This window comes from Amblyomma maculatum, unplaced genomic scaffold (assembly GCF_055883805.1).
Source record: "Amblyomma maculatum isolate TAMU_Amacu unplaced genomic scaffold, ASM5588380v1 scaffold_48, whole genome shotgun sequence".
In the NCBI taxonomy this organism is placed as follows: domain Eukaryota; kingdom Metazoa; phylum Arthropoda; class Arachnida; order Ixodida; family Ixodidae; genus Amblyomma; species Amblyomma maculatum.
The window spans coordinates 169,036-192,823 of record NW_028146773.1 but is presented as its reverse complement, the minus strand read 5'-3'; positions in this window follow the sequence as shown (position 1 = coordinate 192,823).

Here is a 23,788-nt window from a genome sequence, read left to right as displayed (position 1 = left end):
CAGTTATAAGTACCCACGGAAAAATTTATAAAGAAGCGCGCTGTGCTCTCAGTCACCGTGCAACGGAATGTTTGCTAGTTGCGGAATGTCCACCGTCGCCTTCGCCCACTCTCATTGGCTTCTATGGGGACTGCCACTCCGAAAGCCTTACAAGACATGTTATATCCTACAAAAGGTACATAATGTGCCTGTTTATTGGTAAGAAAAGTGACTTGTGGAAATACAAATTCCTAGCACAATGAAGGAAAATCACCAGTGCTGGGCCAGAACATAGGATGTACATTTTGGCAAATTTTCAATTTATATTTGTCGCTCTTACGCACGTTATGTGATATTAAGTAAAACATACAATTTGCTGCAACGACTTGTGTGATAATAAGGTTGTATCCGATATTTATTTTGACGCTTTTCATTCTTTAAGGTTTTGTAAGTTATCTTATTTTAATTATTACTTTTGTAACGTCAGTATACATTCTCAAGACGCAATCAGTAATTCTTGAGCAATACCGCACATTCTTCAGTTTCCCCTAAAACTCTAAATTTACAGAGGCCTTTTGTAGATTATTAGTTGCTTGCCTGTTTGTCTTACAAAGAGAATGAACTTTAAATTGGATTTATACTTTTACAATTGATATACGATTTTCTCCAAGCTTCTCGAAATACCTGCAATACAGGAAATTTCTTTCAAATAATAATTGCAAACAAGCGACGTTTCCGACACAGCTGGCCGACGTATTCGGCGACGCCTGGTTTCGACCAAAAGACTCATGTTACTTTTCTGCGTAATCGACTAAAATTCTGTTGATAATATAAGGGGTACTGACTCTAAAATACTGTTACCAGATTATAGTTGTGGTCTTATTATAATTTTGCCAAACTGAGACATTGTTCGTTTTTCCAGTAGAAAGATGCGTGAGAACACCGACACGCAATCTTCAGTTTCCTGAAGAGCAATGACTGCATTGCTGATATTCCGCAAGCCATGCCCTGCCTCAAGTTTAATAAAAAGACATAGGGGAATTTCACTTCACGTAAATAAATATTAATGAATTTGTGAGACGGGTATAGGGGGTATTCACTGACGCGCTGTGCGCGGTGCAGTGTGGGTAATTGAGGCGCAGTTGGTCATTTTTGTGTCCACGGAACGAACAGGGCGAATGTACGTATCAAGTGCTGTCGTTCGGTTCTACAAGCAGTGGCATCCGCAGCTAGATGTTGTTTATTGAGCTATCGTAGACTGTAATAGACACGTGTGCAGTGTAAACAACGGAAGCTGAAGAGCTGTGGGAACGACCTCGGCATTTTAAGGTTTCGGAAGTACACACGAACAACTCCACTCGAACGAGACACCTCAACGAGATGCGACGTCATGTATAGCAGGCACGGCTCAACCGGACAAGTATCGTGGAATATGAGATAGGTATGTCAAAAGGGGCTGGACTAGAATCTTCCGGATGTGCCCTAGCAGCCACCTCTTGTCAATATCCGTGCACGACTGTTCTTCATGCACTCGGAAAACACATTCCCGGTAAAAGAGCAGCGCAGCAATGTACGCTTACAGCCATGCGCATGCATGCAGCGCGTCGCCAACCCCTCCTCGTAGTTTTTTGCTACAATAAAACCCTTCAAAGGGGGCTCGCTAAACTTTGAGTTTGCCGTACTTGCCTCATTCGATCAGAAGAAGCCGGAGGTTCGCATCGTCTGTGTCGGCTGTTCATCAAAGCAGGCCGCGCAGATTCGGCGAAGGAACTTAGGCGGGCAGAGTTGTTTTGCAGAAGGTTTGAAGAACTTTGTAAACTTATTTATCTCTAATAACAAATCAAGCTTAGCTTGGTCAAAACTGCTGTATTTCAAGAGTTTTGTTGACAAAAGTTATTTCGAAGCAACAAGGCAATGCGGTGGTGCCACCGGTGTCATCGCCGTGGCCTGTGGCAGCGGTTTCTTTTGCTTCCTTATACAGCCACAGACGATGCAAATCTTCTGATCGATTGAGGCACGTACACCAAACAAAGTATGTATAAAAGACACTGACTACCAAACGCCATTTCAATGCAGAATATCAGCTACAAAAACTCAGCGGTTTAGTTGGTATACACGTTGGACGGCACGCACGTAATTGTACAAAGAGCGAGTTCGTCTGCTTCAACCGCGGCTCTTAACCAAGCCACTTGTAACGTAGTTGCGTTCTTCGAGTGGTCAGTAGGCTTTTGATTGGTTTTTGTGACGAAGCTCGTCCGTAGGACAAGGAATTCATGTATGTCACGCATATTTATGCGGGGGCACAGGACGACTTTTACCGTGCAGTTGCACGTGTCGCCTGCACACGAGTCGGTACCAAAGTTTTATTTCGTACAAGTCTCTGTCTGCATCGCTCACACTTTAGCTTTGCCGATAAATCGAAATGACACTCATGATACCGATTGAGTTTTCATAACAACGGTGCTGGCATGAGGCAGAGTGACAGATCAAACGGACGCGCACGAACAGCTAAGCTAACCGCCGCCCCGTACTAGTATTAGTCAGAACAGGACGCAAAGATGGCGTCGGCTGCATACTGACGTCAGCTGTGACGTCATGTGAATACTCCCATACTCTAGGTACTAAACGTATGACTGCTGTAATACTCTCAGTAGCAGAGAATCAATGTATGCTTATATTTTTACCCCTTCGTAGTATACTGAGCAACTCTAGTAGTAAACTAATTATTACAAGGGGGAGAATGCATCGCATCAAATATTGTTAAACTTTTTTATGTGTCTCCTGAACACGTGTAAATGAGTGATACGCATCGTTGTCTACTCCGTAGACGTCCTGGCAGCGCGGTTCTCTCCGCTTTAGTTGCCGCATATTCTTTCCATGGCTTGGATTTTTTCAATATATGACAGTGTTGATAAATTTGATATAGTAAACGAGCATCTGAACTGCCTCCCCTTCTTCAGTGTCAGAAGTTTCGAGATTATATTGGCACGTCAGTCTCTTGAGAAAATGTCGTTATGACAAAAATATGGAGAACCCGAAACTTTTTAAGGCTTCAGTGTGTGCTTGGGCAGAGCAATATTATCGGTAAAAGTAGCGTTTTGGAAGCAGCGTTTATTTATTCCGCAGGTAAAGGCGCCTTTCCAAACAACCGTTGCCTTCAGCTTCATTCGGGTTACTCCGGGATCAGGGCACCTCCTTTTGTCGAAGTTCACAGGACAGCCGCGCAATGCCTGAAATTTCAGCCACCTCACAGCTATCAATAACCGAAAAACTTGCACATATTTTGCTGCATTTAGCCCTTTTCCGTCACTATTGACAGAACTGATTTTGGTTCGTGTTTTCAGAAACTCCACGACACGAAGGGCTATTCAGTGGCACGTGAAGGGCGTCTTATGCGTAAGAGAGGTAATACTTTCATAATACAAAAATTCAAAGCCTTCAGAGCTTTTGAGTAACTGAGAAAAGAACACCCTGGCCGTTTGGCTTGTTGAGTCTGGGTCGAAAATGAGGTGAATTTGAATGCTTTGAACGCTGACGTGAGAGACCTGAGAATAAAATTTTTACGCAAATCCATATCAAATGTCTGGACCAGTTCCGGACAATGAAAGAAAATGACAAGGCGAATACGTTTGAGATAGAGGGCATTTGGCAGGTGCTCTCAAATTATGACAAGCAGCTTACCGGATCGCTCAAGAGGAAAGTTTGCAACAGTTACATCTTACCTGTAATCCCCAAGTGGGGCTCAAACGTGGAGGCTAACGAAACGGGTTCTACTTAAGTTGAGGTGTATGCAGAGGGCTATGGAACAGGCATTCTAGTGGAAATGAAGAAGAAGAAATGGCCATGGACAGGACATGTAGTGCGAAGAGAGTATAACAGAAGGTCGCAGTAAAGGTCACGTTTACTCTTGTTCTTCCAATCTTCCGCACCTCTCCAAGGTGCTCCTCGATTCGGCGGGCGACGTATAGTTCACACACAAACACACTGAGACGCAGGACGACGAACGTGCCGTAACAAAACGAACATTAACTTTATATAACAAAAACACGAAGCACAGGGCACAGAAAACTTAGTTACACGAAACAGAGAGGCGACACACTTTACAAAAGAGACTGAGCGAAAACCTAACGGCAAAACGAGCCCGTAGTTCTTTTTATGACGTCTCAGTCGGGGCCTGCCCATAGAGAAAGAGATTGGTAAAGAGCGGTCACTCGGCGAAAACTGGCCCCAGGAAATGACGCGCGACTTTTTTGCGCTGCCGCCGATTGATGGATGGCGGCACCAACGTGCGCATGCGCGGTCGCGCGCGCGACGGCACTCGCTGCAGCGGTAGCCCGCCGGAGCACTAGCAGACGACAAGAAGTTGCCGAAGGAAGCTGTGTGCTCGTGCCTCGCCGCGCTTGTGCGCACAGACCTCTCGTGGGCTGCTGCGCGGAACGACAGCGGTTTGAAACGATGGCAAGATGAGCAACGTTTTTTGCTTAACTACGCTGCATTTCAAGCAGTTTACGCTGACCATGCCGGCCGGTGCCAATAAGTTTCGCAGCTCGTGAACAGGCGCGCCAGCTGTTCAGGCGCAGTTCGTTACGCCGTAACTCTGGCGGTTCCCAACCATGGCGAGGTGTAATATGTGTTCTCGGGAAACAGCTTCATTTCGAACAGTTTAGCTCGTAACGCTTGACAAAGTGGCATGTGAAGGTATCAAGGCACGCCGTTGCGCCAAAATGGTGTGTTCGCCGGCCGGTGCGGCCATGGTGACGCAGTTTGCCGAACGGCTAGTTTTGCTAAGTGTCGCGTTTAGCAGAGCAACGGTAAAGTGAGAAACGTTTCATTCTTGACTTTCTTGTCAAACTACGCAGTATTTCAGGCAGTTTAGCTCAGTACGGTGGTCTGCGCTTCACAGAGTCGCACATGAAGGGCAGCCAACAGGCATGACAAGGCGCTCGCCAATATGGCTCGCCGGCCGCGATGACATGCGACATGGCGCGAGGTTTTGCGAACGGCTAGTTTTGCGTGGTGTCGCGTTTAACAGGGCAACCGCAAGGTGAGAAATGTTGCATTCTTGTAAAACTGCGAGGCATTTCGGGCAGTTTAGCTCAGCGCTGTGGTCTGGGCTTGACAAAGTCGCGTATGAAAGGCGAGCCAACATGGCGTGCTCGCCGGCCGCGGTGAGGCCAGGCCGCGGTTTTGCGAACGGCTAGTTTTGCGTGGTTTCGCGTTACATTTAACAGGACAACGTTAAAGTGAAAAATGTTTTATTATGCGGCAAGCTTCATTGCTTCAGCTGTTCAGTGCTCTTGAAGAATATTGTTAGTTTAGTGGCTGTTATTTCACGCTCTGTAGGAATGTATTTTCAGATAGGTTCGGTTAGCCTGCATTTCCTGACCGCTACGTTGAAAGAGTAGCTTTTGTATCAATTTTACTAATGACAGCTTTTCTGTTCTGGACCATAACTGCTGCTCACCAAGTTTTCAGTACCCACCCACATGCACAGATGTGTGCGCGGTACAGTGGCCTTACATTTCATTGCAACCTTCTGCATCATGTTCATTCCTTTTCCAACAGCACTGCATGGACCCACGGACTGCAGCCGAAGCACGGCAGATGCGATGAGTGAATGGTGTGGCCTTTCCTCAAGCGTCAGTACTCCTCTCTGCCCTGGACAATGCAAGTTACCCTTGCTAAGGTAGCCGCGACTGGGACTGTGTAGTTTATGTATAATGCCTGTTTTGTTACATATCATTTGCAATAATTCGGAAATCAGTTATGCTATTTTTTGTCTCTACCCAAGTCCTGTTTCTCACCTTGTGTATTTTTATTTTTCTGTATTGTGCACATCGCCTAATGTGTGTCAAGTATTGTCAATGCATCCGTCTACATCTGTTGCATCTCGTGTTTTATATGCAGCAAAATAAATTCATTTCACGAAGCACTTGGCGTCGTTTCTGCACTGCTGTTTTGCAAAGGCTGTGGAGCAGCTGCGTTGATGGGCAGTTTAGAGAACTGGGAATCTATTTTTCCTGTTGTTATGCATGCTGAAAATAAATAGAAACACTAGCAGACCATTTAAAACCAAAATAATGTGCCAAAAGGGCAGGGAAGGGCGCAGCGCATGGCTAGCATTCAAATCGCGCGCCCTTCAGCAAGACCGGATGTAGTTGTCGCCGGCCGCTTGGTGCACTACAGTCAAATGGGCCGCTGGGCCCTATGGGAGTGTCCGCTCTTGACCAATCTCTTTCTCTATGGCCTGCCTGCTGCGCTGTCTTCGTCGATGACTAGCCTCAGCACAAGAACCAGAACCGTCGATGGCTGCGCGGCGCGCTCCTAAATAGCCAGCGCAGAACCTTCTAGGCGCGAAGGAGAAACGGAAAACAGCGTAGCGCTGCCAAAGCTATGCCTTCCCCCCTTGGCCTTCTGGAAAGGCCTCGAATGTACTCGAACATGGTCAGCACGCGCTGCCCTCCCGCGCGAAGCGAGGAGGAGGGCCGAGACCGTGTGGGGGAATGCACGCGTGACTCCGCGTATGAGGACGAGGGCGAGGCGGCGCAGTGCGGTGGCCAAGATAACGTAATCGGCCGCGTCGCGTTCTCGCAGCTTGTAGAAAATTCCATCGCCGTCTTCTGCGACGCACCGCCGAAACATTACAGAAAGAACCACCGCGGCCTTACAGTCGCTAAGGGTGACATCTGGGTTCCAAGGGAAGCAACGAGCAGCAGGGGGCGGCCGAAAATTAGGTGGGTGGATGAGGTTAAGAAGTTCGCAGGGGTCAAGATGTTGCAGTGATCACAGAACCGTACTAATAGGAGGAGTATAGGAGAGGCATTCGCCCTGCAGTGGGTATAGTCCGGGGGAGAATAATAATGATATAAAAAGTCGGAGAGTTCATACGTGATTGCTGTTAACCGGATGACAGTTGACAGAGCAAGCTTATGAAGGTCAGTCAGTCAAATCTCAGAATTACGAGTAATCCACCCAGAAAGAGTAAAGATAGGGGGCCTAATGGTCATACTTAGCTTTTGCTTCTGCGCAGCGACAATTCTAATAAATAAAGGCGAGCGCACCCGATTACTGAAAACTTTGATTTGCATAAACTTCACTGCGCGCACAGCTGGCAAAAAAGCGGCTGCATTAAAATCGCCATCAAGACGATCGCTTCACCCACTATGGCTGTCGAAAAGAATGTGTGAGTGGTACCGCTTGATCTTCGTTCACTGTCAAGCGGTACCACTCACAACTCCCAACCTGCATGTACTAAAACTTTGGGCTTGCCGAAAACGGGCTGAGATACAGGCTGGTCGCCATCCTGAAGACGTGCAAAGAAAAATTGAGGTAAACAGAGTGACGGCACAGGCACGCCGATATGAAAAACAGCCGGCTCATAGGAGATGGGATGAGTGGTGCAGTCGTTTGGGCTAAGGAACGACTAACAAGGCCCTCTGGAGGACTTTCCATGGCACGTAAAAGAGGCGGCAGGTTAAAGATCATGTAGAAAGTATTAGACTCGCATTACAGCTTACACCAGAGGAGTTTGCAGATCAGGCTGCTGCCCTTTTCTTCCCGAACCGCGCACATTATCCGGCGCTTTCACCGACAGTGGATGCGGTTGATAAAACAGGAATAACATTACCATTTACCAAATTGGAGTTATTGGCTGCTGTAGAAGAAGCGAATGGTAAAACTGCGCATGGATATGACGATATTCCTTATGAAGTATTCAAGAATTTAGAAGGAGCCGCAGTTGACAGCTTGTTGGATGTGGTAAATAAGGTATGGCAAGGAGGAGACATTCCATTCGGCTGGAAACACTCGGTGGTGGTAACATTACCAAAGGCTGGGAAACCTCCCACAAGTCTAGAATCTTTGCGGTCTATCTCGCTAACACCCACAATTTGCAAGATCTATGAAAAGATGATAGCCACCCGCCTGTCATGGTGGTTGGAAAGTAATACAAAATACCATGCTCGACAAATTGGGTTCCGAACAAACCTTGGGACAGAAAATGAACTGGCTGTGCTCGCTGAAGAGGTCATACACGTGTCGCCTAATAGCCTCCTAGTGCGCACTGTAGTGGCTACCGATATTGCGAAGGCATACGACAACGTGTTACATGCCAAGACTCTTAGCAACATAGAATGTATGGGCATTCCCTTGCAGGTCATAAAAGCAGTAGGTAATCTGCTTAAGGACAGGACGTTTTCTATCCGGATAAACGGAAAACAAATTGGCAATTACACCTTGAACAGAGGCGTGCCACAAGGGTCAGTGTTAGCACCTTTATTATTTAATATCGCACTGATCCCATTGGCGTGGAAATTAGATAAAATACCACAGGTGCGGTTCATGATATACGCAGATGATGTCACGATTTGGTCTGTTCATAAACAACTTGAGAGACAAAATAGGTATCTGCAAGAGGCTTTAAATACCATAGATGAGTACGTGCAAGAAGCAGGTCTGGAATTATCGCCTCAAAAGTCCAGTTACATTCATGTTGCCAACAAGAATGGAAGAAAACAATTGGCAACGCAAAGAGTCTCCCTAAAGATTGGAAATCAGGCATTGGAAGAGGTGGACGAGTTGAGAGTTCTTGGCCTAGAAATTCACTAATCCGGCAAAGGAACACAATGGCTTCATAAGGTGAAAAAAGTAGCTGCGACTTCCTTACACTTGATAAAACGCATTTCGTCTAGGGGAGGAGGAGCTCGAGCGGACATGGCAAGACGTCTTGTACAATCAGTGTTACAGCCGAGGATACTATACCAGGCCCAATTCCAAAGACTCACGAGGCGGCAATGGGCGAAATTGGAAACAATAAATAGAAACGCAATGCGCACTATCACGGCCTTACCAAAACTTACCCCTATCCCTATTCTCCAAGACTTTACACAGATAAATACGTTGACAGAATTAATTGAGCAACGAGAGGCAACAAGGGATATGAAGCGAAAGTACGTTATGCCCATAGCATCCTTGTACAACGAAGTGGCAGTCCGAACACCACCAATGGCTGACCCCCCTCTGTGGGAATTCACGACTATTACGACAAACAAGACCACTCGGCTTCGTCGCAAAAAAAAAACTGGCATCTCGACCTCTGGTTGATGCACTTCCAGGTACCTGCATTGCATATACAGCGCATCAATTATAGAAAATGGCGGTAGAACAGCAGCTACTAGTCCAACACACAGCGAACTAAAGGTACATAAAGAATATGTTTTAGAATACCCAGACCCGCTTGTGATAGAACTCTATGCAGTCCGCGATGCTATGGAGGCCATAAATAAAATAGACTCCATAACAGAAGCCCACATTTATACAGACTCCTTAGCCGCCATAAAACAACTAAAGAAAGTGACGAAGACGCTATGTGTTACCCAGGAAATCCACGCACTCAATAAAAAACAAAGATAAGCATCCAGATACATTGGTCACAAGCCAATGCTGAGAACGCTGAGAAGAGAAAAGTTGACCACCTCACACACGAAGTTCCAAACACTAATGCGCCCCCACCAGGCTCCCTTTCGATGCCCGCGCCGCTGTTCCCATCTTAGCATCCTCTTTAAAGAAAAGTACACGTGCCCTCATTCCCCCGTGTACATTCCCACTCCTCTAACTTAACGAGATTAATGGAGGTTTCCCTTAGAAGGATAAGAGCTGGGCGGCCCTTACCCCGTCGGTAAAATGCCGATGGGAATCGCAAGCAGACATTGGACCAACCACATGCCCGAAGGGTTCCACACCAGCTGCAGAAGTGGATGCTCGCCACCTGCTATGGACTTGTGCAGGGACAAGGGCATCAAGGACACAGATTCTGCGCGAAGTGGGACTAACCACAATAACGGAAGAGGACTTTTCTAAATGGCTCACCGACAACGCTAAGAGCGGGAGCCTGCTCCGGTTCCTCACGGAAAACCATTTACATGAGTTTATATAATATGCCTTGTGGCAAGCTTGCGTACAAAAAAAAAAGAGTGGTGCCGCTTGTAACTCCTGCTGGTCACCATCAATCTGGTGCTCTACATATAGTCGGTGGACTTCTTAAGCCTACGTCTTGAGTTTCTTCTAGTAGATAGTACTTCTACGATGTACTTCTTAAGCCTACGTCTTGATTTCCATAGTAGGTAGTATACTTCTTAAGCCTACGTCTTGAGTCCCTACTAGTAGATAGTTTTAGTTTTGCATTAGCTCATCGATGTATGCAAGATCCACGCCGAATACATCAATTTTATGGGTTCAAAAATTATTCGAGTAGAAACATTCAGCCTGGTAAGCCAAAACTCCGATCCTCATGTAAATGACCCATCATATTCTCATCAGCTGAATTATAGCTTATTCTCTGATCGAACACCCCCCCCTCCTCAAAGGCGCCACAGGTATAATGGACAGACACCAACACAAATACAAAGTAGAAGACAGGAAAGGAAGCATGAGGACATACAATGAAACGGGAAGTGAGTCTTATGGGTTTGGCTCGATTTCCTTGCTATATGTGTCTATATGAAAGTCATTGCGCCAAATTTTCACGTTACCTCGTTTTTATTCAAGCACAGTAGCCCGTAGAACGCCTTTCTGAAGCCTCCCTTGCTGCCTGTATTGCGCCAAGTTATATTTGAAGACTGTTTTGCCGAGTATTTAAGTTGACGCAAAGTGGCAAGAACACCGTAAGCACGTACGCGTTGTACTACCGGTAGACTTTTTTTATTGACATGACGACATCTTGTCCCGTTAGTGGCTGCTCACTCTAAACTCACCTGGGATCGTAATGCCACGTAGTGCCGCGAGAAGCATAACCCAATTAATTTTAAGAACACCGTCCAATAGCTCTTGCTTCATATACCTCCTGCTGTCATGGACATTTTATTGCGTCAATTGAATTCAGCGGGATGAAACCCAACCATGGCTCTTTAAATTTCACTGGGCCTCTACCATGCTAAGAAAGCGACCACTGAGGAGGCAATTTTACAGAACAGTTTTTCTTCCGGAAAGTGTTCAAACGTCATAGTTTAGCGCAGCCGATCAGTGCGCATTTTTTACAGCATATCTAATCGCTCTCGATGTGCGTTGTACACAGTCGTGTGGTTTAACTTGAATCTACTTCAAATGGATGCGCACTGCTATTCTATTGACCCTATAAGTTATTCAGAGAGGAGACACAATTTGACTAATGCTCTCAGGCAACCCTCCAAAATTTGGTTGCTAATCACGATATTGCACTTTGAGCGATTCGGAAATTGGAATTTAAAACTCGAGGCTGTAGTCATGAAAACCGGGCTCGCCACTTAGCCTAATTCAAATTTGCTATGGGCCATCTATCAAAACTAAGTTTAAAATTCCCTAACTCTCGATGCACAGTCGAGGATTTGATCCTTTTATCATGGCACTATATTAGTTTTCGTAGTCTGATCGTCATTCTGTTTTTTAGGTGTGGATTAAAGTTGAAATACTCGTTATTGTTGGGACCTCTTTATGGCTGCCATTGACTAGCCCCTATCGGCGCAGCGGTATATTTCTTAACAGCTTTCAAGCAACTGGAAGCATTAGCGTGCAAGGGTGAAGGAACGGTCTAGTTGGAAAATCATCTTGGAAAGCAAAACAGCGCACTTCAAAACAAAGACACAGAAAGGGAACGACAACTCGAGTGTTTTGAAGTGCGCCGTTTTGCTTTCCAAGCATTAGCGTGTTGCTGGGCTTCTTGGTTCCTATTGCTTACAAATGTGAAACCATGGAAGCAGATGCTTGACAAGACAAATGAGGCAGAGCATCTGCCTGCGCACGTACAAGAGTTTTTTCTTTGAGTGGTCTTCAGAGTAGGCGAGTTGTACGGCCAGCGATATTGTGTCTATTCCTCGTCTGCTTGTCCTCTACCATCAGTGGTTCCATCTTTCCAACCCTGCTCTCACCCAGCCGAATGCTACTTCAGGTTCAGCGGCTGGCTTCAGGACGGGCGGTGATGAATGACAGAATGCCAAATGAAATGGTGAACCAGTGAGCCCATGTGCCTTTCGCCTACCTTAATTCAAGTTCATATATCTATTGGCAATATTTACTCTCAAGCCTTATGTTCATTGACGTATGACCAAATCACCACGGCTTTGCTTTATGCGCCACATGAAACATTCACTGGATTCAAATTTGTTATTTTCCCCCTCGCTTCAAGAATTTAGAAATTGCATCTGCTTCAGAGGAACACGGGGCAGTGGAATGAGTCTATGAAGCAGGGTACAAAGTTTATGTGTCAATGATGACGCCAGCAATTCCGACCTTTGTGGCCAAAGCGGTGCTGAGAAAATAACGCTCATTAAATATCAATTCTATGAACAATGAAGGGATGAAAATAAATATATGCCAACCATGACAGGGTTCATATCTCCGCGAATAACAGAGGCGTTCTTTTGCTGCTGGCTCAATAGTAAAATCTTGTTTTCGCGAAACGTGTGGCAATACCTAACGCAGCAGCTGCTAAGACGTACTTGCAGAACAGATAGCACTTTAGTATATCTGCAGTATTTATTTATTTATTTCAAAATACTGCAGGCCTTATGGTCCAAGCAGGAGGGGCATACCAGGTAACAATCACACACAGAAAAACAAAAAATACAATACACACTAAAATTCGGCAAGAAGAAAGGAATCATAATAGTTATAGTAATTATTAAAAATTTGACAGTATAACAAATGAAAATAGACAACAACACACACCATAATGCGGCATGAACAAAGGAAACAGATGTAAAGTACAAAAAACTTGAGCAGCCTAACCAAACAAATGACCTTGCAGTGCATTGTTAAAATTACTGCTTTGGAAAACAAATTCTGGAAGCAACTTCCAATCAGAGATGGTCCGGGGGAAAAAACTACTTAAATGAATTTGTTCGGGCAAAGACAGGTTGCAGTATGTGTTCCCTAGTGTGTCGTGTTCGTGTGGCAGTAGAAGGTTGGACAAAGTTAGGTAACGGAATATTAACTTCCTGTAACAGAATCTTACGAAGAAACAAAATTCTGTTCATTTTGCGGCGGACTGAAAGGAGCGGGATGTCATTTTCATCTATTAGCTGTGTGGGAGAATTAGATCTGCTGTATTTGTGGAAAATAAACCTGATTGCTTTCCTTTGTATCATTTCAAGAGCAGTTATGTTCTTTTTTGTGTGAGGCTCCCAAATGATACAGGCGTACTCGAGCTTAGTCCGGATGCATGCGTTGTAGGCCAAACGCTTTACATTAGAGGGGGCGCGATTAATTTTTCGTTTTAGGCAGCAGTGTCGAGAATGCCGCAGAACAAATTTGTGAGATATGCGGTGACCAGTCGAATTGATTGGTATGTGTCAACACTAAATACTTATGGCTTGTATGTATGTATGTATGTATGTATGTATGTATGTATGTATGTATGTATGTATGTATGTATGTATGTATGTATGTATGTATGTATGTATGTATGTATGTATGTATGTATGTATGTATGTATGTATGTATGTATGTATGTATGTATGTATGTATGTATGTATGTATGTATGTATGTATGTATGTATGTATGTATGTATGTATGTATGTATGTATGTATGTATGTATAACTTTATTAGGGAGCCGGCAAACAACGGGTTAAAGCGTCGTAACGCTGGCCAAGCGTCTACCCGGGGTTAAGCCCTACTCTGCACTACCTCATTTGGCCCGTTTGTGGTGGGTTGTAAGGCTTGTGCTTTTCGAGCGCACCCCAGGCCTGCTGGACGGCCCATAGTTGCATGTCCTTTTCTGTATTGTGCACAGCACTTTGAAGTTCCGGCGGGTATATCCTGGATGCAGCTTCGGTCGGGAACCTGGCACAGTCCCACATGATGTGCCATTGGTCCGCCGGACCCACTTGACATACACTGCATATATCACTCGTGTAGATGTCTAGGTGGCGGACGTGTAGCACTGCCGGGGCTAGGAGTGACCCGGTTTGCATTTGCCTTAGGATGGCCGCCTCCTCCGGACTAAGTGCCGGGTGAGGCGGCGGTATTGTCTGCCGAGCTAGGCGGTAAAAAGTTTCTCACTTACTCGTAACTAGTCATTCGGTCTTTTGTTTCGAACCACCATTCGGAACGGTCCCTCTCGGGGGCGCGGAAGGTAAGCGCTCGCGCCGCCGAATGGGCCGTCTCGTTGTGATGCGGTGAGGATGCACAATCTCCCGCGTGGGCCGGGAACTACTTGATGCGGATAGTATTGCCGCGGCCTTGAAGCTGGAGCTTACTGACGATGGCGGTCGCCGGCGCGCACACTCGCCCCTTGGCAAAGTTGCGCACAGCGTTCCTCGAGTCGCTAAGCACGATGCGACACTCGGCCTCCGAGATAGCCACAGCGATGGCAACCTCCTCGGTGTCTGTGGCGTCCGTGCACCGCACGCTTTCTGCCGTTGTTTTGACGCCGGAAGCTGCCGAAACGGCTGCTACTAATACCACGAATCCTTTTTGCTTGTATTCCGCAGCGTCCATCAACCGGGCGTGCGGGTCCTGGGCGTGTTGCTCGACGAGGGCTTTGGCCCGCACCTGCCGCCGTTCGTGGTTGTACTCGGGGTGCATGTTTTTCTTTTCGGGATGGGGTCCACGGAGATGTGGGCCCATGCCTCATCGCTGATCTCGCACGATTGCCGACTGGGAGCTCGGGGATTGTAACCCAGGAACGTCAGTATACTGCAGCCTGTCTTGGTGGTAGAAAGGCGCTCTATTTGTGCAGTGATCTGCGCCTCGGCTATTTCTTTTGAGGTGTTATGGACGCCGAGCTGCAGAAGCCGAGCCGTGCTCGAGGTCCCCAATAATCCCAGCGCCGTCTTGTAAACCCGTCTGATCAGCTTGTTTATCTTTGTCCGGTCAGTGGCCTGCCAGTTGAGGTAGGCCGCAACGTAGGCGATGTGACTGATCACGAACGACTGGACGAAGCGCAGAAGATTGTCTTCACGCATGCCTGCACGTCGTGTCGAGACTCAGTGTATGATCCGGATAGCGTCCATTGCCTTGGTGGTAATCTGTTGATGGTCTCGTCGTTGCGGCCGTGTTTGTTTAGTAGCAGACCTAGGAACCTGATCTTGCGAACTTCGGGGATGCGCTGCCCCGATGCAGCCACGATCTTTATGTGATTACACTCTCGAGGGGGAGCGCGTTTCCGTCCCCGTTGTAATGGTGTGTTGACGAACAGCTCGGATTTGGCGGGCGAGCACACAAGGCCTGTGCCGTTAAGGTGTTGTTCGATGGCAGTAGCAGCCTCTTGGAGCTGCTGCTCAATGCTGGCGTTGGTGCCGCCTGCCGCCCACAGGGTAATGTCATCGGCGTAGATCGTATGCCGGACGCCGGTCCCTTCTACTGTCCTCGCTACCCCGATCATGACAAGGTTGAAGAGCAACGGCGAGATGACTGAACATTGCGGGGTACCCGTGCTTCCGAGCTTGTGTTCGGGGAACTTAACGTCTGCGGCGTGCATTTCCACCGTGCGGTTGGTCAAGAAGTCTTGGATGTAATTGTAGCTCTCTACCCCCATGTTGAGTGCCGATACTTGTGCTAATATGGCTGAGTGTTTGACTTGGTCGAATGCGCTTTGTAAATCAAGTCCCAGAATTAGTTTGCTGTCTTGTGTCTTGTTGTCGATTATTTCTTGTTTGAGTTGTAGCATGGCGTCTTGTGTGCTGAGTCTGCGCCTGAAGCCGATCATCCTATCCGGATAAAAGTCTTCCTTTTCCACGTACTCCTGCCACCGGTTGGCAAGCACGTGCTCTAGCACCTGGCCCAGGCAGGACGTGAGCGAGATGGGACGCAAGTTGCCGATGTCCGTTGGCTTGCCCGGTTTCGGGATTAGGATTGTTCTTGCCGTTTTCCATTGTCGGGGGAGCTTGCCCGAACGCCAGCATTCGTTGTAGTAGCGGGTTAGGGCCTCGATCGATGCATAGTCGAGGTTGCGTAGCGTCTTGTTGTTAATAAGATCGGGGCCTGCTGCTGAGCGGGTGTTGAGCTCGTGCAGCGCTACCCGTACCTCTGACATGATAATGTCTCGGTCGAGCCACGCGTTCGGCAGCCCCCCGTATGGGGGGTGGGTTTCCGTTGGCGTGTGTGGCAGATACTTGGCTTCCAGGGCCTTGATAACGACGTCTTTTCTTTGTTGTTGTGTGGCGGTGTGTATGAGGCAGGCCAGGCGATCGCGCTGGTGTGACTTGGTCTTAGTTTTGTTTAGGAGGTGCCGAAATAGATTCCATGTGCAACCACGATGTAGTTGCCCGTCCTACTTCTTTAATATCGGAGCCTTGTAGGAAATAAGTGAGTGTGCTAAAGTGTGTTTTCCTTCTTACACATAGGAGTACACTTTTCTTGATATTAAGTTTCATGCTGCATTCCACACACAATTTGTCAATACCTGTCATAGAGGCTTGAAGAATACCATGATCAGACGTTTCCCTTATCTGCTTGAACACTATGCAATCATCTGCAAATAATCGTATGGATACAGAATTTGGAATAACATCAGGCAAATCATTTATACATATAAGAAACAGTAATGGACCCAACACGCTTCCCTTCGGTACACCCGAAGTGACACACAGTGATTTGGAAACGGCACCATTCACCTCAACAGACTCCTCGTTTCCAAGTACGCATATATCCATTTATCTATATATTGTGGAAGACATATTAGCTCCAATTTCTGAATAAGTTTATTGTGTGGGACCATATTGGAGGCCTTTGCAAAATCCAAGAACAATATGTCCACTTGGCCGGAATTGTCAAGAGCAGAGGATAATTCATGAATAATTGACACAAGTTAGATAACTGTTGACATTCCTTTTCGGAATCCATGTTAAAAAGGTGACAAAATGTTTTTGACATTGAGAAAATCCCTAACGATACCCGCCAGAATGTGTTCTATAATTTTGCAACAGTTGCTAGTTATTATTACAGGACGTTAATTGGATAGTATTGATCGATCACCTGATTTGTGAATAGGCACTACACGTGCTGCTTTCCAAGCAAAAGGTAAATCGCTTGCATGGAAGGAAACTGCAAATGTGTTGGCTAAATGCTCAGCAATCTGTGAAGCATAGCGTTTTAAAAAAGTGTTTGGAATGCCGTCCACTCCACAGCCTGTCTTTGTCTCAAGCTGGCGTAGCAAAGATAATACGCCTTCTGTTAAGCTGGAAAGAATACTACTAGGCTGTATACATTGTTTCCGCTTAGTAAGGACAGGCTTCAATGTGAAAACACTTTGAAAGTAATGATTAAAACACTCCGTTATGGCTATCAAGTAACACGGTTTCATCTGTTTTCACTCTATCTATCACTTCATTTCTCTTACTTAGATGCCACCGAAATCTGCTAGGATTAGTATTTAAATATGAAGAAAGAATAATTTTGTCGTAATGGTTCTTTGCCATCATTAACGTTCGTGCTAATGCGTGGTTTAATTCTTGAAAGGTTGCAATAGGAGCTTTAAGTTGCCTACGATGTCGTTTTATTTTGCATTTCAGGTGTACAATTTCCCGGGTGACCCAAGGGTTCCTTCGATATGGTTTTATTTTTCTCAGAGGAACAAAAGTTTCATTTGCAGAAAGTATTGATTTTTTAAACCTATTCCATAAAACGTGAATATCATCGCTCTCGTTAGTAACTAAAGAAGTTTCTAGGTAGTTTATTATGGCAGTGTCGTCTGATCGATTAAAGTCTCGAATACGCACAGCTGGTAAATTCTCGGACAACCGCTCATAGTTACAAGACCAACAAAACGATAACAAGTCATGATCTGAAATGCCACGCTCAACACTCAAAAAGCCATTGGAAAAAAGTTCACTGACAAACACAAATCAAGAAGGGCACTGTCACTGGTGGGTTCTCTAAATATTTCATCTAAATTCAAAGCTAACATGATATCCAAGATAGTATTATCCAGCTCTAAGGTCAGTCTGTGGAAGACGTCCCTGTCGCCCTTCTTTTTCTAGCCAATTTTTGCGGCAATGGAAGCGACAGTGTGGCCGATGGCATGAGATACCAGGTCTCGTGGCACTAGCAGCTGGATTCAAGACTCGCTCTGAAGAAGTGGTTGACAGTTGCTCATGAAAACAAAATGGTGGAGAAGCAGCTAGCCGAGATTCAGTTTAATGTAACACAGGCAGGCGCTCTTGACACGTGTCCGGCGAGGCGGAAAATCAGAAGCAAGCAACTATACTACATGTAATCTCTTTCCTTAAACAAGAGCCTCTCGGCATCGTCGCGTAACTCCGCAACAACTCCGCAAAGAAGTAGTGGAAAAGTTCCCCAGAGAGCCGTAGAATCTACAATGCAGACATGCGCCAGCCTGAGCGTTGCTGGAGCATACGGTGCATCAAGTTTGCTCTTTTTTTTATTACCAACTGAATAAACTGTCATTATAATTGTCAATTACATCATTGACATTACCACTACTGGCACCGTCATTGTGTTCGCTACTGTGATCCTTCCTGTAGAAAAGCAGAATTATTATGTGTTTCCGATTCCTGGCGTGGATTAGTTGATTAAAGTGCTCGGCTAGGGGAACCGAGAGATAAAGGGTCAATTCCCGTTGTAAGCAGCATTTATTTATTCATTTTTAACTATTACCCTCACGCAGACAAGGAGGATTGTGATGTGCGCTTCACGATGCCGAGAGTGGCGTAGTTGGTTATGGCGCGTGGCTGGGAATCCGAGGAATAAAGGTTCGATTCCCGGTGAAGACAGGATTTCTATTTTTCTGATAACGTTAATATTGGTTTTGGGTAATGGCGCCATTTGGTTGATAACGATAGTGCGACCGGATGAACGAACGCCGAGAGTATGAGAAATTAAAATATTTCGCATTAAAATTGCGGCTGGTGCGTTCAAAGCACTCCTGCGTCTAAATGCTGGCCCGCCAGAAACTTGTCGGGCCTTCGAAAAATAACACACTACGCTTTGGTATGCGATTTGTTCGGGAGTTGTGAAGCATCGTCAAGCAGCCAGATTTCGTCGCATTATGACCTATCTGTCAACGATTGTGTGGCCATTCCAGTGTGCTTCGAATCTCAGTACTTGATGATTAAGGTATAGATGAGTGTTAGTCAGACAGTTTTATGCAAACGGGTAATTTCTGCGCTTCTAGAGCGTCGTATTTGTGAAGACAAAGCTCTGCTTCGACAGGCGTGATAGGTAAAGGCTAAGAACATTCCTACCCGCAAGTATGAACTTGGGTAATGGTTCACAATGGACTGAATATTTTATGTTCTCCCTAAAGTGCGGTCGTGTCTCCTCGGCAGATGAGCGATCAGCCACTTCCACTTGTTACGTGCTGCTGGTTTCGTTTCTTCTCGGATATCTTCAGAGTCCTGTGGAAACTACACGACATCATGCTCCTACTAATGTGATGACCATTTGCGCTGTCACCCCTTCGTCGCGTTCATTTACCGCTCTCCGACAAGAAATGAAGAATCGCGAACAAATCAAGGAAACCGCTGTTATCACTGTGGTCATAGAACCAAGATATGATGCGTACTATTGTTGGTTATGCTGAAAGCTTCGGAAGCATTGCGAATTTTTCTGGGCTTGACAGGGTTTAACAAGTCTGTGCTTCAAGAAAGGCTCATCACTGATGTATTCGAGAACGCTTTGGAAAGGCTGGAAGAGGAAGTTTGACTTTCAAATTCATGGCAACTCTATTTGGAAGATTCAACTCAGCTAGGATAGCAAAAAATTGGCAACTTGTATAATATTATTCAGCTGACTGTTTTTAAATGTGTGCAATTTGTGTTTATCTGGGCGCCTCAACATTTTCCGCCAACCTGTGTCCAGCTTCTGCAAGAGCTGCAGTCATCTGCCATATTGATGATATTCTTATTTAGGAATCTACAAGACGACTAACGGCTGTAGGCTATTCAAGAACTCGTTAGAAAAAAGATAATTCTGAAGAAAAAAAAAGTGTCCTTTCGAATACTCTAACATATCATTCTTTGGCCGCATATTTGAAGTTGGCTGAATATAGCATGGTAAAGACAAATAACAAAAACCCTGCACAGATTTAAAATCCGAACTTCGACTTCTAATATGGACAGATGCTGATACTTTGGGTCACGTCATGCCAAACATGGCAGAATTACTACGCCAACTCTACAGTATGCTCTCCACCAAGCAGGACTTCATCTGAGAAGCTCCGCAAGAGAGTGTGTTCTCTAACTAGAATAAAATATCATTATCGGAAGCCATGTTAAACTTGTATATCGCAAACTGAGACAGGTCTGATGGCTGTCACCTCATCCTAAGAATGCTGTGCAGGGACACTGCAAGCGCAAGAAGATGACGCTTTTCAATAGCTGACTATGCTTCGAGGGTAATAACGGAGTCATAAGAAAAAGGGGGTCTCGCTCAGATCTGCGCATGACTCCAGTTTAATAGCTATTTCCGCGGGTGGTTGGTTTAGCGAGAAACATCTCGCTAGCCACCAGAAGACTCATTTTTATAAAGCCAATCCCATATCTGCGGCTACACTTAAAAGGATGCGTTTGCGCGTCATATGGTATTCATATGACAGCGCCTATATATTAAGCAAGACATGTACAGCTACAGAAGCTATCACGAGGTTTCCTCTGAGTATTACAGGATAATACGAGGTTGCTGCTAAGGTCGACGTCTACATCTGCAAAACCGAGTCAGCCCTTCCTGTCTCAAGCTTGTCGTTGCAGCTGATTTGACAAGAACAAGAGGCGAATGAATTCCTGAAACTCTGGAAACTCGCAAGTACTTCTTGATCGGCGCGTCGCGACGTCTCTTTGAGGCTGATTGAATGCTGCAAACTACGACTGCGTCATAGACACAAATGACACAATGACGCGCAGCTGGCGCTTCATCGTTCCCGCAAAACTACGTTTTTTTTATGGGACGCATTATCAACGAGGAGTACTTTGACATCGTAAAGGGCAGCTGTGGAGGAATATACTCAGTATGGTGACCATTCATTACTTCATTGATTTTAAATATAAAAAAACGTGCGAGGCATGTATAGCACAGCATCTGTTTCCTAGCTAAAAGCTGGTAGGGATTCTTGTACTCTTTCTTGTACTCTGTAGGCAGTGATATATCACTTCAGCGTTTTGCATAACGCTCTCACAAAAATGCCTAATTAGAGCAATACCTCTAGCAATTACAGTTGTGTAAAACTATATACAGAAAAGCAAACAACAGACAAATTTAATTCCCCCAATTGCCTTTGTAAGCGGGTGAAAATTAACAAAATAGAACACACCAACAGAAACGCCTTCTTTACCATCATGCTTGAAATGCTCCTTCAACGCACAAGAAAATTATTGCTTTCCTTATTGTATTTGGCTAACGCATCAAAAATTTAGTTCCAGAATAAACTATAGTCCATTCATTATAAAAACGTTTAGTCGTGTGGGAATGGAAATTTGTAGTTAATGCACTGCGATTACTTCTTGGCGGCATAATGGACAGAGGCAGTAATCTGGTTTTGAGGTATATGCGTATTCTGTCAATAGAGTGCTCTATTGAAATATAAGTGCAATTGGTAGTATACCGATCTATTTAAAAACGATACTATGTGAGCGTTATAACCGAACTCTGTAGTAAATGTAATTGCCCTTATTGCATTACCCTAAATGTCTTCCAATACAACTGCTAAGTATTGATGCATGATTGAATGCATTGTCAACTGAACTTGAGAAATTGAAAAAAGATTGTTCGAATTGTTTTATTAAAATCTGCTGATTACATTATTCGACGAAAAACAAGCTGCACGTAATGCTTTACGAAGTACTTCAACGTAGGGCTTCCAATTCAAATTCTCTTTCACAATTCTTCCGGGGTGAACAATGTCAACTACAATTCAACAGGTTTGCCAAGCCACTGCACAGGAGGCAGATATGACGGTACATTTTTCTCGGGCTCTTAAAAGGATGTATAATTTTAATATTATTTCTAGTAAGTCTGTCAGAGGAAACGTGAGAGCACAAAGTTTCTATTTCCCCTTTGGCAATACTTAAAAAACCATCTGCATTGTCATTAGCATAAAACAGGCCAGTGTCCTCAGCATTCATTAAAATGAAATAGTGGTTGGTGAAGTGCGGCAAATCATTGATATAAACAGAGATGTACAAAATCGGACCTAGAACTCAGCACCTGAGACACGCTCAAAGAGACTGTTTCAAAATGAGACCTTATAAAATTAAGTTGCACCACTTGGCGCTTATTATTGAGGAAACATGTAAAGAATTGTAAGCTAGCACCTCTTAATTTCATATTAAACTAGATTTTTGAGTAAGCTTTTGTGATCTGCGGTGTCAAACGTTTTCTTGATGTGTAAAACTATTCCAAGTACTGTTTTATTAGCATTTAGGAAAGACTTTATTGCATATTTTGCGGATACAAGAATCGTTGATGGCAACTCGTACGCTAGATAGCTCGAGACATAAATACGGACAAGGTAGATGCTTGGGCATGTTGATTAAACATTATCGGTGCAGCGCATATACGACGAAGACGAAAGCAGACAAAGACACAGCGCTGAAATTACGACTTACGTTTAGGCTCGGGCCCTTTTTAAATACAGTGGTGGACAGAGTCAAAAAAGAAAAGAAAATACACACACAAAATATAAAAAGCATGACCGGAACTTTGCACATGGTGACAGTGGCACGTGGCAAGCCATGAGCAATTCCTTATCGATGGCTAAGAAAACGCATTTTATTTTCACATAGAGCATTATTGCTTTTGGTGCTTTTTTTAAATTTCAGAGGCCTCTATGATTTCTTGAGTTATCTTAACGCGGCTATCAGTGAGGACTTCGCACAGGCTGAAAATGGGGAGCATGGTTCTTTCTTTTACTTCTTTCTTTCTTCTGAGAAGTCCTTGCAGTTAATTCCAAGATGACCGTAAATACTGTTTCCTACTTTTTTCTAGGGCTCCCGTAACCGGTCGTGTGACATCTACCTGTCTGTCCGGCATAGTGCTTACCAGAAGAAAGCGAAAGCCTGTACATGACATTGTCGGCGCACTCTACAAATCCAATGCGCTTTCTAAGTTTTGTCACTTGGTGAACTCTGGCAACACAAGCAGCGTGGGCTTTTGGATGCCTAAAAGACCCCATATAATCAGTGGCATCTGTGTTCACGACAAGTGGTGTAAAGTCAGTGTTGAGGGGATAGTGCATGCCTGGCACTAAAGCTGAGCTCGCACAGGGTCCTTTGCAGAGTGTATATTTGTGGAGTGCAGCTGTCGTACATACTAAAACACACTTATAAAAGAGACAACTACTATGAAAAGGAGTATCTCGTGATCGCAACTTCAACAGCACTTTAGGTAAAGACATGCTTTGGGTTGGAAAGTTCGAAGGCGATCACGGGTCGTTCTGGTGTAATATATCTTTTAGAGAACAAATTTTGACGTGCATTGCTTTCTGTCTTAATAATTTCTTTGTGCAAGACTGGGAAAATTCGGGAAATAATTATCACCTGAGGTTCTTTAACCTGCATATACGAATTCATATTTGCATTTATTTTATTGTACAGCCCGAGCGCCAGATTGAATATTATATGCCTAAGTAATCAATAACCGATCTAAACAATCGCTGAGCATTACAGGCGAGGTCACGAAGGCGCCACTGAGACTTGATAATCTACCCTTTGCAAAACTCCGCAAATCAGGTTTTCTGAATAGGAGAACCCTTGTTACTATGCAGCGCATACTAATCTTATATAAATTATCATGTCATCGACGAGCCTCGTGAGCAGCCTTTCTTTGCTTTTTAAAATCGAGAAGGGCTTGAATGACGCCCGCCAGGCAGTGGCGCTGTTAAT